General features: G+C 36.5%; 1 protein-coding gene across 1 annotated transcript in view; it reads left to right on the top strand.

The window, feature by feature from the left end:
• SNCA (synuclein alpha) overlaps positions 1-19,584 on the top strand; it is a 118,845-nt gene that overhangs the window by 18,088 nt on the left and 81,173 nt on the right. The window lies entirely within an intron of this gene.

Below are 19,584 nucleotides of genomic sequence, written 5' to 3'. Positions count from 1 at the left end.
ATTTACTTATTTTTTATGGATGTTTATTTTATTTCTCCCCTTCTAGAATATAAGCACCATGAGGTTAGAATATATTTATTTTGTTCACTGATACTTCACAAGTGTCTAGAAGAGTGCCTGACACATAGGAGACATTTAAGGAATATTTGTTAAATTAAGGAGGAAAGGAAGGAAGGAAATAAGTGAATAAGCAGAGTGACTTTTATTTCTGTGTCTTTAATAATTATATGTGTAGTATAGCAACTGTGGCTATTCAACCATCCAAAGTTATAAAACAAATAGTTTTGGAATAGATATCCTGAAAACTGTAAGAAAGTAGCTTAATTTCTGGAAAACTGCTGTGGATTTTTTTCCACTCCATGCAATCCTATGTAGAAGGCCTACCTTGATGGATCATTAACACATGATAATTAAAAAGTATGACTGAAAACCTGTGACATATTGAGATTTTATCACACGCAGTGACATCATCTGGGGCAATTGATGCCAATTATGGAAAATCTGGACTGGGCTCTACTGAATTTCTTCAGCTAACACTTGCATGTATGGTTGATGATAGTAGTATTCCTTTGTGCAGAATATGCTTTTCAAATAATCTTATTACTCATGCTAATAATTATACTAATTCCTATTTTTCATCTGAAATTATAATTATACATAGCTTTATTATATTTCAAAAGTTAGGAGGGACCTCAGATATTAGTACAGAGGCAATTAACCTGTTTTGTGTCCCAGATCCTTGTGCCAATCTTCCCAGAAAAAGGTACACTCACATACACACACCAAAGGGCTTAGTGGGATCTTGGAAGGCCATCAGCAGACAGAGCCGTGATTTAGACCAATCTCCTGATTGTACAGATGAGGAAAGTGAAGTCTGCAGAGGGGAAGTAAAGAGTCCAAGGTCACACAGCCAATTGTAACAGACGGGATACCAGTAGAGCTTTCCCTTCCACGTTGTCACTTTCCCAACCACTTCCTCAAAACCTGCCTTTCTTTGGGGTTTTCATAAACTGAATTATAGATAACCCAACTTAACTGGAAAAATTTTTTGCTTCAGGATATTAAGAAACCAGGGAAATGTATCATCCCCTGCTCACTCTCATTTAAGGTACACAATGTAGGGCCGGCCCTGTGGCTTAGCAGTTAAGTGCACGCGCTCCGCTGCTGGCGGCCCGGGTTCAGATCCTGGGCGCGCACCGACACACCACTTCTCCGGCCATGCTGAGGCCGCGTCCCACACACAGCAACTAGAAGGATGTGCAGCTATGACGTACAACTATCTACTGGGGCTCTGGGGGAAAAAAATAAATAAATAAAAATTATTAAAAAAAAAGGTACTCAATGTAAATTGCAAATAAGGCATGAAAGTACTTCATTTCTTGCAAAATTGGACTTGTTTTTTACCTTTCTAAAAATATTGCTATTTATTTTAATATTTTAAAGCATAAATCTAAAGGATGTGACAAAGTCAACCATTTGGAGATATTTCTCTTATGGGTACTTAAAAGTTCTTCCAAATGTCTAACATGAAGATGAAGCCTTAAAACCTAGAAATTGCAGCATAGCTATAGCAAAAAAACATTGAGCTGGGAGTTTAAATAGTTGATTTTCATCCCTGCTCTGTCACCAACAGGCTGGATGACCTTTTGAAGATCTCCTAAGACTCTTTCTCATAAAATGAGGGAACTATACTAGAAAATTGTCAAAGCCCAATTTGGCAATAAAGTTCTGAGTTTCTATAACTTAAGGAAGACACTAATAAACTTTCATTGTGGCTACATCTATGGGAAGCCAAAAATTCTAGAGAGTTTAAAGAAAATCAGTGAATTTGTTCATCATGAAATGTGAAATAATTTAATTTAATCATTCAAACTCTGATCAAAGTGATTCTGGTGAATGGAAATAAGCAATTTATTGTTGCTTTAACCATTTGTTAATGACCCCATCGAGACACTCATTCTTCATTCAAGAAATAATACTTGCTCACTACGTGTCAGAAACTTTGCTAGATATTGAGGCTAAAATGATGAGAAAAACCATACACTGTTTTTCTCCTCATTGAGCTGATAGTCTAATGACAAAGATCAATAATAATCATGTAATCAGCACACTTTAAGTGTGTAGTTATAAACTCTGATAAATACTGTGGAATATATAATACCAAGAATATCTAAAACGGGACTTGACCCAGCTAGTGTAAGGTTGGGGTAAGGGAGGGCATAACAAAGGCATCCCTGAGGAAGTGATGTTTGAGCTGAGATCTAAAAAAATGACTGGCAATTAATAAACAGTGGGAGTTGGAGGAAAAGCATTCCAGGCAAAAGTAACAATGTGAGGAAATCTCATGTAGGAGGAGGAAACCATGGCAAATCAAAGATGACTGCAGCTAGAACCAGAGAAAATTAGGAGGAAGAGGCCGGAGAGGTATGCGGGAGCCACGGTTGGCCATGTTAAGAATGTTGTAAGAATAAAGGAACCTGTTAAAGCATTTTAAGCAAGGATGTCAGGTTATAGGTTTGCCTGTTGAAAAGATGTCTCTGCCTGCAAGGCGGGAAACAGATTAAAGGGAGGGAAGAGTGGAAACCAGGGACCAGCTAGTGGGCTATGATAGAAAGAGGAGATGATTGTGTCTATCAAGGTGTTGGTGGGAGAAGAAGAAAGAAATGGCTTAATTCAAAGACCATGTAGGAGGTGATACCAACAAGATTTGGTGTTGCATTTGACAAGGCTTGGGGGAGGAGGGTTGTGATGGGCAGAGCTACAAGATGTTAGCTTGTTGAAGTGGATTAATGGCAGTGCCATTCTCTTGGTGGTTGGTGCCTCTCTTGAATATCAGGAATGTCGCAAGAGGAGAGGCTGCATTGGTGTTTAGCCCTCGAACCCTTTAAGGATATTTGGCCCATCACTCCCTGATTGATGAGGGGATAAATCTTTCCTTCCTTCTTTCCTTTCTTCCTTCCTTCCTTCCTCTCTCCCTCCCTCCCTTCCTTCTTTTCTTTCTTTCCCCCGTTTTGTGTTTTCTTGGTTTGCTTTTTTGAAACCAAGAGCTCTAGTAGCTCATTTTTCTTTTTTTCTTTTTATTTGCTAAATTTATCTCTTTAGGAATGTTTGTTTTGGTGTACTCTATCTCCTTTTGATGTTAACAGAGAGATATGAACACAGATACCTAAGTGTTTTTGTGAATTAGATCATATGAATGAAGCCATGCTTAGTAATAATTTCTAAGTATAAGACATTAGATTAAAGGACACATAGGATGTCTTGAATTTTAAGAATTTTTTATCAACTGTTATTAGCTTCTCTATTTAATACATCAGAATAATACATCTACTGATGTATATTTTTACCTGTGTGCACACAAGAGGTTATCAGCCATACAATTAATTTGCCAAAGCTCATTCATTTGATTGGCACAGTAGAAACAGGCTACAAATGCATTGGCAGGGGTATTCAAGTTTGAAGTTTAAACAAGCAGTGATGTTATATAGAAAAAAATTATTTTCCACTTCTATTGAGAATAAATGATCTGCTTGTACCAAGAATATTACACAAGAAAGTACCTTGGGTAAGAGTTGTTTTGTGGTGCTTCTGTGTGTACAATATACAGCTAGTCACTAGAACATTCACTCTATCCCGACCCCTCAACAGTGCTTTGCATGTAGTTACTGCTCAAATAAATCCTTGCTGAACAAATGAATGTTTCTTTAATGCTATCTGGAATGCCCTAGAAGAGTTGGATCCTCGGTGCCCCTGAGGTCGATATTTTGGTAATTTTCTGGATTTATAGAGAGTGAAAGTTCTGAATAAACTATAAAGCCACTGCCTGACAAATAGTACAGCAGTCACCTTCATTACCACATCCCATTTAGGCACTGACCTATCTACATGGAGATTATTAGGTTTTGTGTAAGAAATAAGCTTGAAATATTTATAGTCTCAGATAGTTGAAATATTCAGGTTCATCTGTTTATTTATTTTTCTTTTCAGAATCAGAATGAAGTTCCTAAACAGTGCCATTTTGGAAAAATTAGATCAGATTATAAACAATTTTTGCTATCCCCAGCACAGTTATCCCGAAAATGTTGATTTCAAATGAATGGAAGCATGCATACTCTGTAATCCTGCCTTAATTCCTAAGAGGATAGCCAACCAAGTGTGTGCTAGATAAATGAAACAAAGCAGGAATAGAAAATGTCAGGTCTGACATTATAATCTATAACATTTAAGTGTCCGTCTACTTATTTCCTTTGACTTACTAGAGCTAGCATGTTTAGCTTGATGCAAATTTATTTTTAAACACTTGAGTGTTGTGGGCATTCTAAATAAATGATTATTCAGATGATGGATGTTGCCATCAATTAACTCACTATTTAATGCTGATTTCACAGATAAGCCAAAGGTCACAGGCGACCTTTCAGATTTCTTTGAAGAAGCATACATCTATCATAGGCATAATCTTAATATTTATAAGACGGTAATAATAAGAGATGTCAAGATTAGTGAAATATTTTAATTTGTAGTAAACTTTCTACTTAAACGGTTAATAATGGTTGATGTAATATATTGTCTCAAATAATTAGCAGTTTGAGGCTTGCCTTTGTGCTTGACCTCAGAGAACACCAACATGACTATGAGTTCTATTTAAACCTAAACTGAAAGCTTTGTGGCACAATGAATTGCCTGATTTGTATTTGTGGTGGGAGCCACGTATGCTATTAACAGCATTGTAATCTTAGATTAAAGCGTAATGTGGTAATTAAAGAAAAAACCTAATTGACCTAATTGATTTGTTTCAAAATGTATATAATCAATAATATTTTGCAACGTGGTGTGTAAAAATCAATATTTTATTCTCATGTGAAAGTCTACTAATGTGGCATAAACTGTTTTCCTCTTAGAAACACATCTGTTATGATGGGCTTGCTTTATATCTAATAACATTTCACTGGATTCGGGGTGGATGAATCATGATTCCTAATGACTCTTGATCTTATAGGGTTGTAAATGGGAAAGTACACTATAATTATATATAAAGTCATAAGGAACATAGACTTCTGGTTATGTTTTCATTAAAATTCGATAGCATTCAGTCACTTATTGGGTACTTTGTGTGTGCCGGACACTCAGCTGGGCACTGGGGAATGGCTGGAACACATGGCCGTCTCCTGCCTTCAGGAAATGTGCAGTCCAGGCAGGGCAACTGACATATTTACCCCTGGAAAAAAGGAGCATCACTGGTCTGTGAGTAGATTTATATACGTATTACGTATTAGGTATATATTTGTAACAGGTATATATCCATCATAGGAAAAAAAATGCTTTTTCTTAGAAATGAGAGAGACCCATTCTCTCAATAAATATTATACCTTAAATTTTGTTTTGTCAGTAGACTGTGAAATTACCGCACAGCCATAGAGACAAGAGCCACCATATTGTAGCTGTTTAGACACAGGAACATAAAAATACTTCCACCTGAGTCCTAGGACTAGTGCTTGATAATCTGTAAGCATTACAACCCGGCAATATATACATGACTACAAATCCAATTTCAGTCTTTAAAGAACTGATTGTGATGATAGTTTTGATTGTTAGAGAAATGTATTACAGGAAGAGTGTGACAGAACTGCTTCAAGGCACACTAACGAACAGCTTTAAATTATATTTGTGCAGCTGGCTTATTTTTTCATAAATGCTTAACATGGATTTAAATTCTACTGCATGCAATGTGGGAGTCATGACCGTACTTTTATGAACCCATCTTCATTATGCATGTGGTAACATCTATTGCTAACGTTCTTTGGCATGCAAAGATGATATGATATTTTTGATAGTGTCTCGTTAATCAGATACTATTATAGGTAGGATGATTTCAAACTTAGTTTTTTTTAAACTTCTATTACCATCTGAGCCATATTTCCACCTTGTAATTCAATGGAAAACCTGGAAAAATAACATCAGTATGTTTAGATAATAGGAATAAAGGGAATAAGTTGTGTTTATTTATTATGACATATAATAGTCTTATCTCAAACTTCAGTGATACTTGTTTGTGCCTAAAAAGTAAGAATAATTTGATTTTTGTCCCTTCAAATAAGGCTTTTAGTTTTCTAATTTTCAGGAAGACTTTTGATGATGATGTTTGCTTTATCAAGAGAAAATAGAAGAAGGTTCTATGTTTCTCAAAATATTCAAAATACACAGAAATCTAGGACAAAATATGTTTACTTGAATTCAAAGAAACAAATAAGGTAAATGTGATGCCAATTGTGTTTTGCATGCAAATACATAATTATGGGAACTAGAGTTAGATGATAGATCTCATCAATCTAATTGTTCTTCTGTGAAGGGAAAATGAGTAGTTTGTCAACTCGGATATGAGGTAATTCTTTTATAAAGAAGTTTATTAAAACTTTGCCAAACATTTGAATATTTAAGTTACAATTTAAATATTTCTCTTTACCAGGTGATTCTGGAATCAGTAAACAGATATTTTGAAAATTCCAAAGGTAGTATTTGATTCTTATTAAGGCTATAGTGTACATTATTACAAAGAACACTGAGCCAGAAATTATGTTTGTTGAATAAATAAACAATTGAATGAATAAATAAAAGATAGAAAGGAGGAATATATATTTTATCCTCCTGATTAGAGGTGGAAACTGTTGTACTCTTCTTTTGTGTTCTTCACACTAACACGGTATGATAAATGTGTTTGGAACTCAGTTCATAAGAATGAATTCAGTTGCAGCTTTGTGGGTTGTGAAGAATAATGTGAACTTTTAACTTAAGGAAATCAAATAGAGTTTAACTGTCTGTGCTTACAAGGGGATGACATAAGCCTGACGAGCCAGAATAGCAAATCATCTCCAATTCACATGTGTACACACTTTATTCTGATTGTTGGGAATCCTCAAAAAAGTAGACAATTGCCCCTTCAATATATGCTGTACTATTTCATGCTACATGGGTCTTCTGAGCATGTACATGTGGCTTTGCCTTAAGGCCCGGTTTTTGCCAGTGGATTGGGTATTATTTGCTATTTCTAGGGGAACTGGAGAAGGCATGTGCTTCCTACTTATGTCACTGAGTTTAGGGATTAATATAATGGCATTAAAAATAACTTCATCTTTAATTTATAACATTATGACATTTGTAAAGTAGGCACCTTTAAAAAATAATCTCCACTAAATACTATTAAGTACTTGTAGTAACAATCCTCTTCCTTGTGTTTTTTCTGCAAAGGGAGACGAACATTTGTGAGTTTGAGACAAAGGCAGGTCACAAGTGTTCTAACTAAAGCTGCTCTGTGTCTGTTGTTTGACCCACCATGACAGCCAACTGGCCTTTATCTTTGTACTGGGTTCCTGGTTTACCTACCTACACCATTTGATTTGGTCATATATAGGAAGAGCGTGACTTAGTATAGAGGGCATGAGCTCTACATCAGGGAACATGGAGTTGGTTTTTTCTCTCTCCCTATGCTATATGATGTCATCTCACCTCTCTGAGCATGGATTTTCTCATCTGTGTAATAAAAGTGTTGGATTAAATGAGTTCAGAATGTTTTGAGTCTGTGTTTAATGGCTTGAATTTTAGGCCGGTTTCTTCAATTATGCATTGCCAGACCTCTGGCAACTTGTTTAACCTTTCTAAACCCAAGCTACTCGTCTGTAACTGGCCAGCCACTGCACAGAGTCGGAGTGTGAATGAAATGAGATAATGCAGACAAAAGATAAACAACCAACTGTCGTGCATTATACAGTTACAACATTTTGCTCAGAAGAGCCTGCATTTTCTTTAAGAGTTGTGTTAGATATATAATTATAGAAGGTCTCTTCCATATTTGTTTATAGTTTGATGATATTTAGTAAACAAATTGTAAACAAAAAAAGGAGAAAAACCATTCACTGAACATTCTACTTTGTTTAGCTTAATAAAAGAAAGTCACACTACTATTATTTTTCCTTAGATTCTCCCAGCGTGGTTCCACTGAATATTACACACATGTTATAATTAGAAAGAAATAATTTTGGGAAACATTGGAGTAAACAAAGTTAAAAAGTTTCTCTTTTAAACTGAAGAAAATCTCAGAGCCCTCATATCTTATGTGAGGGGTATAGTTGCTGTCTTTCCTAATGCCTTTTTGATGCCAAACCCGTGGAGAGTCGTGCTGGGTGTTCAGTGGAACACAGGTTTGAGGTGCTCCAGGCTAAGGAAAACTGCCCCCACTCACTCTTTTCCTCCTTTTCTTAACAAGGCTGCTTTTTAGGTCTTGGATTAGAAATATTTAGAGAGATTATCAGACTCTGCATCCCACATCCAAATCCTATTTGTTTATAGCCATTTTCTGTGAGATCCCTTGGGACAAGGCCAAAGAAACGACTCTCTTCGTTCATATGAAGCTTTTGTATAAATCCTGATGAAGCTCCCTGCTGACCTAGATGGGGGCAGGTCTAAGTAGTTTGTTACTGTGAAAATTGGCTGAGGTATCTTCTTGGCCCCTTTCCCTTCTACTCAAAGGCAGGGAAGTTCATTAAAGGGAAGGAGGCCAGAGAGTTTCTCCTCAAGCTAATTTTCCATGCCAGAACTTTCTAGAATGGGAGCAGTTTCAGGGGAGGAACAACCCCAAGCTCATCTAACTTTGACACTTCCATACTAAGCACTATGGCCTAGTTTATAATCTTTAAGGCCTTGTATTTAATCTTATTTTAGTTATTTCCAGTATAAAACAGACTCATTATATAAATATTCAATGAAATTCAAGATTTATTTGTTGTCAGAGCTTAACAGGAGCTCATAGTGCCCTCTCCCTAAGTTCAGTTGAAAATGGGACGGTATGTCTGCAAGGAGGAAAGGAGGAGGGATAGGAACAGGAATATCCTTGCTCTTGATGGGGTCTGGTTTTCATTCCACACAGTTACTAATGACTCCGATGTGGTACATTATATGGTCTAAATGTGCCTGGCTGGTCCCCTCCTAACCTCAGGGGTCTCGGACAACCATGCTCTCCTGTCATTCACTGCCTCTATCCTCTACATTTTGGCCAGCCAGCCCCTGCATACACTTCTTTCCAAGGCCTCTTCTAGGCCCCGGGAGACCTAGGAATTCCTACCACACCAGCCTGAACTCTCAGGAATCAGGGTATGTGGGGATGAGGAGCAGTGAGCTTAAACTCTCCATCTTGGTATGTCAGCCCCCACGTCTGTGTGGTTGTTTGCTTATACTCTGTTGGCAGTGGGAGAGCTCAGCAGGTCCTGCTCCTAGGGCAGCATCCCACCAGGGAGTGAGCCTCGCCTGCTCACAGACATCTGCAACCCCATGAGTTCACTTGCCTCCAAAGAGGAGGGTTCAGGGGAAAACACAGACTCTAATGCTCCACTAAGACTTTCCTTCCAATCTATATCCCTGAAAATCTCTTCTCTTTCTTTCTTTTTATACTTTACTGACGGAAAAATCATGAAAGGGTCTGGCACTTGAACTTTTGTAACTAGTTTCATTGTCTCAACTGTGAGCTTATTTTACAGTAATCCTTGCACCTTCTACCTAGATGTGGGACAGGGAAGGGCCCAGCTGTTACCCAGGGTCATAGTTTCCTCAGTTGGTGTTTCATATTTTCAGCAACTGTATGTTGAAGATATCTATTCAATCACCAACAATGTGGTTGGAGAATAAATTGATACAAATAATTTCTGGGGACCTGTTGGAAATCTGTGTTAAAAGCATTGAAATTATGCATATTGTTTGAATTAACAATTTCACTTCTAAGAATTTAAATGATCATAAATTTAAATATAAGGATGTACATCTTAGCATTGATTATAACATAAAACTGAAGAAAAATGCTAGAAGTTTGACAATAGGGACTTAGTTAAATAAATGCATTATGGTTGATCCATACACTGGTGTGGGGCAGCCATTCAAATGTTGGTATAGAAGAATAATTAATAGAGTGAAGGATGCTCTTGCTGCATTAAGTGAAAAAAACAGATTACAAAACAATATGAACAGTTTGTATAGTAAAACCTCTTTTTAGTAAAAAACTTGTATGTGCTATACGTATGTATAAAGACCTAGAGTAAATGCACCAGGCTCTCAGTTTTTCTCAATGAAGCACTCTTTGCATCTCCAGCTCGATAATTCCTTGCTTTGGGGAACCGTCTCATTCACTATAAGATGTTTCCCAGCCTGGGCCTTATTTGTTACACACCAGTAGTGCTCCCCAGGCATTGCAACAACCACAAAAGCCCTCCCACATTGTCCTTGAGGAAATGCTGCAACTGAGTGACTATTTCTGGGTCATGGATCACAGTCATTTTATTGTCTCCCTTTGCTTACTTAAATTTTCTTCAATTTCCTTTAATAAGTATGTATTAGATTCATAACAAAAGCGTAATAAATGGTATTTATAATATTCCACACTACTCAACGTTTACGTGACTAAGCATTCTGCTGCTTTAACCACAATTAGAACTTCAAGAGGCTAATTTTCCTTCTTAGTGTCCCAGTTCCCGCTTACATTTGTTCGACTGATTCAAAAAAATCATCTTAGCTTCATGGGTACTTAAAAATACAGTTATAGCTACAGTATTTGCTATTCATCTGATCCATATTTGTTAAAGTCATGCTATGTATAAAATACTATGCAGGCATCATCTGAAGTATAGTGATATATATGACCAATTTTTTGCTCTCTAAGCATTGACATCTGCTTGTTAATCACAACAAGTATATGTAGGAGTCTGTTAGTCTATTAATATCATGGACCGTGCTTGAAGATTTCTTCCCCAGCCTTCTTCTCTTCCCTTCAAGTTTGAAGGAGGGCCGTCTCTGAGTGAGGTATCATAACACTCGTAGTCTTTTATTATTTCCCAAAAACTCTGGTTATAGTACACTTCTTTCATGATTCCTCTTGGTCCCAGTTATCGAATCAAATTAAAATACCATTTCAGCAATTCTCTTTTTGCTATCTAGTAGTACTGGGTACCACATCCAAATTTCAAGATAAATTGTAACAAAGATTTTCGAGGAGTAATGGGTTGTACTTCGCGAATGAGTTGACTAATTTATTTGCTCTTCCCTTTTTGGCAAGTGTATCTCATCATTTGGGGCGTTAGTCACAATTGGACTTTGCAAAAGCTTGCTATCAATCCTTTGGGTTCTGAGAAAACTGTCATCCTCTTATATTCATGTATCCTCAAAACTTTGCCTTTCTTATTTCAATATGCTTTATCCACAGCATGCCCAAACCCTAAACTGACAAATAACCTCCCAGTGTTTCTGTTAACCTGTCTGATAATGTGCGGGAAGTTGTAAAAGTACACTTTTTTGATAGACTTTTTACTGTAGTCAGTTTATTTCTATTGCAGTTAGATAACCCCAGCCACAGTGTATCATTGGCTTTACATAAGAACAAAGGCCTTGTACCTGGGCCTTTGTATTCTTTAGCCCTCCCTATAACCTCTGAGTATTATCTCGCTAATAGGTACTGTCTTTTGTTAATAGTGACTAGCAGGTCTGATCATCCCAAATGTCTAGTGTTGCATTTTAAAATAAGTTATATTTTTGGACCTAAGAGTTTATTGAAATACAACAAGGATTGAACCATTGATGTATATATTTGGAAGTAGAATTCCAAGTTGCAAATAGAAATTAGTTTTTCAGATTTAAAACGTATAGTCAACTACGTATTAAAAAATGAAGGCTTTAGAGGAAAAAAATTCCCAAAAGTGCCTATTTTTTATGTGATAAATATTTTGGACCTATTTGAGAAAAAAAAAGTATATTTCTTATATCTAACAAATATTTGCATTTTCATTCTTTATTTGGAGATTGAAATTTCCTCCCTCCTTCACACATTCGTCTTTCTTATTTGAAACAAATTGATGTCTTTATGAAAAGAAACTGCAAAAGACTCACTTTTGATGGGGTGTGATACTGGTTTATGTTATGACTGGTGTGTGTGTGTGTATGTATATATAGGAGTGTAGGTGTGTGATGTGTGTGTGTAAATGGAATTTATGGTAGCATTTTCTTTGGAAATCTGCTTGATTTTCTCAAGAGTTGGACCATTTTATAAATGCATCTACATTGATCTTTATCTTTGAAATTCATGAAATGGCTATTGGCAGTACTTCCTTTAACATAGTATGCTGGAAATTTGGAAGTTACTGGCCAGATTAGTTCTAGAAAATTAGCCAGTGGCTGTCTACTGTAGAATCAAGCCCCAAGGCCTAATCCTGTTATTCAAGACCCTGTTTTATCCAACCTCCTTTTCTTTTCAACCATATATTTCACAATTACTAGCAAAGGTCTTCAGTCTAGGCAGATAAATGTCTTCAGAATACCTCCCAGTTACCTAACACAATATGTAACTTTTAACTCTGCCTCACCTTTGAGAAGGCTTTTTTGCCTCCTGTCTGAATTTTATCAAGGCTAAAAAGTCCAGCTCAAGCCTCCAGAACCCCAAAAAGCTTTCCCTAACTGCTGAAATGCATAGTCATTTCACCTCACTTAGCTCTCACAGCATTTGCAAATATATCATACATATTTGGTTGCTTGGGTCAAGACCTTGGAAGTACCCTGGATTCTTTTCCTTTCACTTCCTCCATCCAGTCCTTTAGCTAATCAATTTACCTGTATTTCAGAATATATCCCTGATCTTACCACATCTCCTTCTCCACTGGACCACGTCTCCATCGTTTCTCACCAGACTCCTTACCTCGCCTCCTAACTGATCTCCCTGCCTCCACTCATACAACCTGGTGGTCTGTTCTCCACCAGTCAGAGTAATTCTTTTGAAACAGAAACCAACTCATGCCTCCCTGCTCTCAGCCATCCAATGGCCTCCTATCTGGCATAGAAAGAAACCCCAATCCTCACTGTGGTTTACAGGCCCTGCGTTATCTGAGCCTCATTAGGTTCTGTTTCCTCTCCCTTTTCTCCTTGCACACTGCCCCCCAGCTATGCTGGCCCCTTGCTGTTCTTCACACTTGCCAAGCGCATTTCCAATACTCAAGAAATACGTATGAAATGAGTTTCATTCATTTAAAGGTCGACTGTTTCCTTCTTTAGAAAGCAAAGACAAGTGATGTAGTGTTTTTCCAAAAAACTGACTACCCAGAATTTTTTATCCTAATTTTAAAAAGACAGACTGCAAGAATGTGTAAAATGGCAAAGATATCATTCTCTACTTCAGATTTCTATGTGATTTTGGTGCATATTAGTAATTTAGTATATCGTGGAATGTGAGCCTATTCTCATGAAATGACTTGTATCTCTCATACTTATCACAAAAGTTCTTGCTTTTTCCCACTTTTATAACAACTTTAGTTGATTGTACATGGATACATGAAACTATCTTTCTCCTTAAGAACAAATCAGCCATTTCACTCATAAGATAAATCTTGGAAATTTAAAAACTGCTTGTCACTATACATTATTCATGTTCCATTAAATATTTTCTTAGTAAATCACATAAATTAGATTGACTGTTGGACAGATGGGCAGAACCACATGCATTCAATATTAAACAGTTGGTGAGCATAAGATGCCAGAAAGAAGATTAGAAATATCAAGGCAGGAAGCTTCTGATTGCTCTTGAAAAGGATGATTCTTTGCTTCTGAATCTCCACTACGTGTTTTCCTTTGAAAGTAAATGCCTTCCAAAACAACTTTCCAGGTTTTGTACCCAGGCACATACTCAGTGCTTTCTCATGGTAATTGATATAGAAATAATAAAAGGAAATGTTTAGGAGGATTGAAAAAGGAATCTTCCCCTCCCTCTGCCTTTTATGCAAGGATGACAGCTATGAAATGTATGTTTCCTCTGCAAGGAATGTGACAGTGTTCAGTTGCAAGAAGAGGAGAGGAAGAGAAAGGCTGCGCACTGAAGAATAGCATGTCATTTGTCACTGCCTGTACTCATCAGCCGTGTGGACCTCTGAGAGGCACGGGCTGCGACACCAGGCTCCTTTATTTATTTCTTCCACAATACTTCAGCACTAAAGATGCATTAGGAGCAGAAAAAAACATTAAAAACTAGTTAGCTTTTGTGATGCGGAGCAGTCATCTCTGAGTATTGATCAAGATTTGAGAAGAAGGCTTTGTAACTTCTTTTACCATAGGCTATACTGATTTATCTAGAAAATTCTAATTTCAGGAGGTATCTTTGGGTATGACAGATCTTCTTTACAATAAATGAAGATCCCTTCAAAACCACAGATAAATTCTGCCTACTGTAACGTTTGATCTGGTTGAAACCATTTTAGTTTAACAATTTCTCCTCTGTAGGAGGGAATCAATTGATATCCTCCAGCAAAATTATGTGTAAGAGCCACTAGCTTCACATTCGATGGGAATTTTGCATATATTTGCTCTTTCTTAATCGAAAATGTCTCTCTCAGGTCTAGATGCCACTGAAAATTGTGAGCAAGATGGCTTGAGGGCCACAGCTCTTTCCACTTCTTGTTCACAGACCTCTTCTAAGTAGTACCTCTTTTATGTAGTAAAATTTGAAGAGCCCTCAAGCAGGCTATTCTGCCTCACAAAGGTAGAAGTCACGGCAACCACTGTGATGGTGGTCATCCTCACTTTTTTATGCCCAGACAAATTTGGATTTTTGCTTGGAATTAATACTTTCTATCACACTAAAAATATTGGGAAATTGGTTATATGAATTGGCATGCCAAATTTTGTTTGCTTTATTCATTGTGCTTTGTGTGGAATTATTTCAGCCCAAAATTTTCGCTTAGTTGTTCTCTACCCAAACTTTTAACTGAACCCAGATCAGCCAAACACACAGAGAGATGGCTTTTGCTGCCATCAAAGTTAATTCTTCTTTAAAATTAATTTTAAAAATTTGGTAAAATATGCTTTTGAAAATTTTTATTCATGTGGTGTTTTTCATGAACTTTTTTCCCTTTTCTTTTGATTAAATGTCTATATTCTTCATTGTTCAAGTTGATTTTCAACCTGCTTTTAAAGTTATTTTCTCTGAGCTTCTCTCTCAATTTCAAATATTCCTTTCTTAATTTGTTTTCTATATATTCCTTTTCAGATTATTGAGATAAAATTTATTATTATTTTTTGAATTGTATTTGTTACTTTAGGGAATGTGTTTTAAATATTTTAAATGCTATCACCAGTTAATACAGCCTTGGAGTTTTTCCTGTTAGAGATATATTGTTTTCTCTGTATCTCACTGGGAGAAGAGTTGGCATGATACTATAATAATGTACTTGGCTGATATTAACTCTTCTAAGATGCATTGTTTCTGAGAATACCATTGTTTGGTTTCATTCAGGCACATTTCACACAAGCTGATAGAGTCAATACTTCTTTTCAGGACCTATTATTGCGTAGGTGTTAAAACCTGTCATCTTTTATCTATTTCAGATCCTTTATGTGATCTAAGTTCAACATGAATTTGCATTTTTAGTTTTCATTCTTTCTAAACATTGTATTTTGAAGGAAGGTTGAAGGTGACCCCATAGATAGCAACCAGTAATGAATCTAACAGCAAAACTATTTCAAAAGCAACCTCACAGGCAAACACAGAGCGTAAGTGAGCCCACAATAATTATGTGAGGTCCTATTTACATCACTACCTCCTTTCACATCTAATATTCCACTAATATTTAACGAATTTCTGTGCAGTGACATATGCTATGGTAAATTCTAGGCTACAAGAATGAATAAGAAATATTCTTAGATCTTAGGAAAAGGAACATAGCATCTCTGTGTAACAGTTATTCCTACAAATCTCAGTAAAACTAAAGGAATAGTTTTCCTAGATCCGTTTTAGACTCTAGACACTTAGGTCAATGTCTTTTTCTCCTTATCAGGCTGGAATCATTCCAAGCCTCTTAACTTCTGGGCAACCATGAAAATGAGACAGAGAGGACACTAAATCTGCCACAAATTTATCTTGATATTCTATTCAGTCTTGCTTTGTACTTAAGGTCACAAATAGAATGAGGTTGTTGTTGTGTGTCTGTTTTTTTCTTTGGTTGATAGAAGAAAATAATAAAACAGCAATATGAGCACAGGGCCAATGTCTCAAACTCATTCTTGAGTAAATAGGAATCGTGCCCTTAAGAGATCCCACATTTTCCCACCATCAATAAGCTGTGGAGTAATGTATTGTATGTGTCCTAGTTGAATTCTAGAAATTTGTGTTCTAGAAATGGCCCCTGCAGTTAAGGATATATAATGTAGCCTTCTCCAACTTTCCATGAAGAATGAAATTACACTAAATTCATTAGCTATGTGACCATGAACGAACTGCTTCATTATTGAGTGACATCATCTGTATGAAATGAGAATAATAAAATTCATATCTCAGAGATGTGGTGGAGACCACATGGGATAAATGTTGGCCCAGAGTCTGGCACAAAAGAGCTTAATATTTATAGTCCTCTCCTGCTCTTCTTTAGTACTCCAAAGGACATTTGTCGTACCACATCTACAGCACTGATGAAATTTTACTGTGGTTAGTTGTGTACTTCCTTGCCAAATTGTGAACTCTTTGGGGTAAGGGCCATCACTCACATGACCTTCTATTTTACATAGTACTTTATGATTTTCAAATTGTTGGCATAATGTCAAATACACAGCATAGTTATTAAGTGCTTGTTGTTGTTACAACAGCTCACAGTAAGATAGGTAGAAGAAAAGAATAAATTTTCCATTTTACAAATCCATTTTCGAGGCTCAAAGAAATCAAGTGAACCAAGGTTACGTGATTAGTGAGCAGCTCAGATGGGACAAACTGAAACCCACTGATTCTAAGCTCAGTGCTTGCCCCGCTATATCATTGAGACTATTACATGTCCCAGGGAAGTTTCAAATGTTATATGATTCTCGTTTATATATTCATATGTACTAGAAAAAGTGTCCAGCTACTCAAAATGACTAACAACAGGTACCAATAACCATTAGTGCTTATATCTTTACCAAATGCAACATTGATATCAATGCAAGAATGGACAGGAAAAGGTTTATATCCTATGTATGTCACAAGTAAACTTGCTTCAACCACTTGTTAGTTAAATAGTAAATTTAGCTAAATACAAAATTCTTTGTATTTAGCATACAATCTTTCTATAATTTCAACACATTTCCTCATCACTATAATAGAAAAGCAGAACCTTTGGCCCTCTGATCTTTTCTTGGTCACTTGCCTGTTCATAAAACACCTATCAAACTGTGAAGCCCACTACACACCTATTAAAATGACTAAAATCCAAAGCACTGAGAGCACCTAATGCGGCGAGGATGTGAAGCAGTGGGAACTCATCATTCATTGCTTGTGGAAATGCAAAATGGTACAGCCACTTTGGAAGACAGTTTGGCTGTTTCTTACAAAACTACACATACTCTTACCATATGTTCCAGCAATCACATTCCTCTATATTTACCCAAGAGTTGAAAACACATCCACACAAAAACCTGCATGTAGATGTTTATAGTAGCTTTATACATAAATGCCAAAACTTGGGAGAAACCAAGACCCCCTTCAATAAGTAATGGATAAATAAACTGTGGTACCTTCAGACAATGGAATATTACTTGGTGATAAAGAGAAATGAGCTATTAAGCCACAAAAACACATGGAGGAAACTTAAATGCGTATTTCTAAGTGAAATAAGCCAGTCTGAAAAGTCTACATACTCTATGATTTCCACTATGGCATTCTGGTAAAGACAAAACTCTGGAAACAGTGAAAAGACCAGTGGATGCCAGGGGTTCAGGAGAAGGACAGAGGGATGAATAGGTGGAGCACAGAGCATGTTTAGAGCAGTGAAACTATTCTGTATGATACTGTAATGGCAGGTACATGACATTATGCATGTGTTAAATCTCATAGAACTATACAACACAAAGAGTGAACCCCAAGGTAAACTATGGACTTTAGTATAATAATGGATCAATATTAGTTCATCAAATTTAACAAATGTACCACATGAATGCAAGATGTTAACAATAAGGGAAATTGTGGGAAAGGGAAGAAAAAGGAATATATGGGAACTCTGTATTTTCTGTACTATTTTTCTATAAACCTAAAACTTCTCTAAAAAGTAAAGTCTATTTAAAACATTGTAAAGCCCAAATTAGATACAATACCAATATAGTAGGAACCTTATTTCACATTATTTCCCCTGTCCTACTTATATAGTTGTGCTTCATTTTAGTAAGACTCAGTATACAAATATCTAAATTTAAGATTTATAGGGAAGTTATTTGAATTTCAAAATAATTTTTAATTAATATGTTCCTTCAAAGGAAACATGAATAAAGCAGTTAATGTTTCATTTAATCACAGAAGATTGATGTACATAAGATATGCCAGGAATGAAATTAGAAACTGGGAGAAGCGTGTTGTACTGACAGCTCCCACATATCACTCTGAGGCACCGTGTGGTATTTTTTTCTTTCCTCCTTCAAATTTCATTTTACCACAGTACTTATTGTGGGTCTGTGATGTGGCCCCTCACCAGACACTGACGATACTCTTTGTCATCAGAGTATATATATATCACTTGTATAAATGTCACTTCCACCTATAGTCTCACTTGTTTTTCTGCCCCTCAGGAGGTTGTAAGTTCTTCCAAGGATAAGGACTACATCTTAACCACCTTCGTAACCTCTGCAGAATCTAGCACAATGTCTTCAAAAACAATAGGCCCCAAGAATTTGTTGACTCAGTGAGTGCCTGCATGATTAAATTAGTAAACAAACATCTATGTATACTTCCCTGTTTATTTATAAGGTGTGACTATAAAATAGTGAAAGTCTCCTGTCTTTATAATCCCAATACTTCTTTCTTGGGAAAGTGCTATTTTACAGTTTCACCTGATTGCCACTCTTCATTATAAATACATATCCCCATTTCGCATGACGGTAATAAGGGCAAGGAGGTGTTTTTAGTGGTCTTTTTATTTATAGCTAGCTTTTATTGATCAAATCAAAGTATAAAAGTCTTATAGGTGTCAATCAGTGACTATTATAAGGCTGTGTGCACAAAACATTGCAATGATTGGGGCTAATATGGAGAAAACACCTTAATGACTATTTGGTATTTTGCTTTTCTATAAATATTTTGATATGTACTTACCCTGTATCAATTATAATTTCTGCAGGAAACAGATGGTGTGCGCAAATTAGGTAATTTGTGGAGATTTTTATAAAGTGACTAATTATGAAGGTTTGGATAAAGTTGTGAAAAACACAATAAATAATGTAGTACTTTAGGATAATAGCAGTGGACACAATTACAACACTGGGCCTAAATGAGCAGGGCCAGGAAGGAGAGAGACTACCAGATTTGGAGTGGGGTTGGTGTGGAGAGACAGAGAGATTGAGAGAGAGAGAATAAATACATGAACAGGCAAGGGCTGTGTAAAGATGGCTGCCTGACACGAGCTGTGATCTTTGAGTAACACAGCCTACCTGCACTGACCTGGTGGGGAGTGAATATTGGGAAAGAAATCACCTGATCTTACTTTCCTCCCTCCCTATGCTGTCCTTCTAGTGCTCCCATTGCCAAACACACATGGTAACCAAAAGGCAAACGAGTACATTGAT

This window comes from Diceros bicornis, chromosome 8 (assembly GCF_020826845.1).
Source record: "Diceros bicornis minor isolate mBicDic1 chromosome 8, mDicBic1.mat.cur, whole genome shotgun sequence".
In the NCBI taxonomy this organism is placed as follows: domain Eukaryota; kingdom Metazoa; phylum Chordata; class Mammalia; order Perissodactyla; family Rhinocerotidae; genus Diceros; species Diceros bicornis.
Note: the sequence above shows the minus strand (reverse complement) of the source record. Positions and strands in the feature narration are given on the sequence as shown.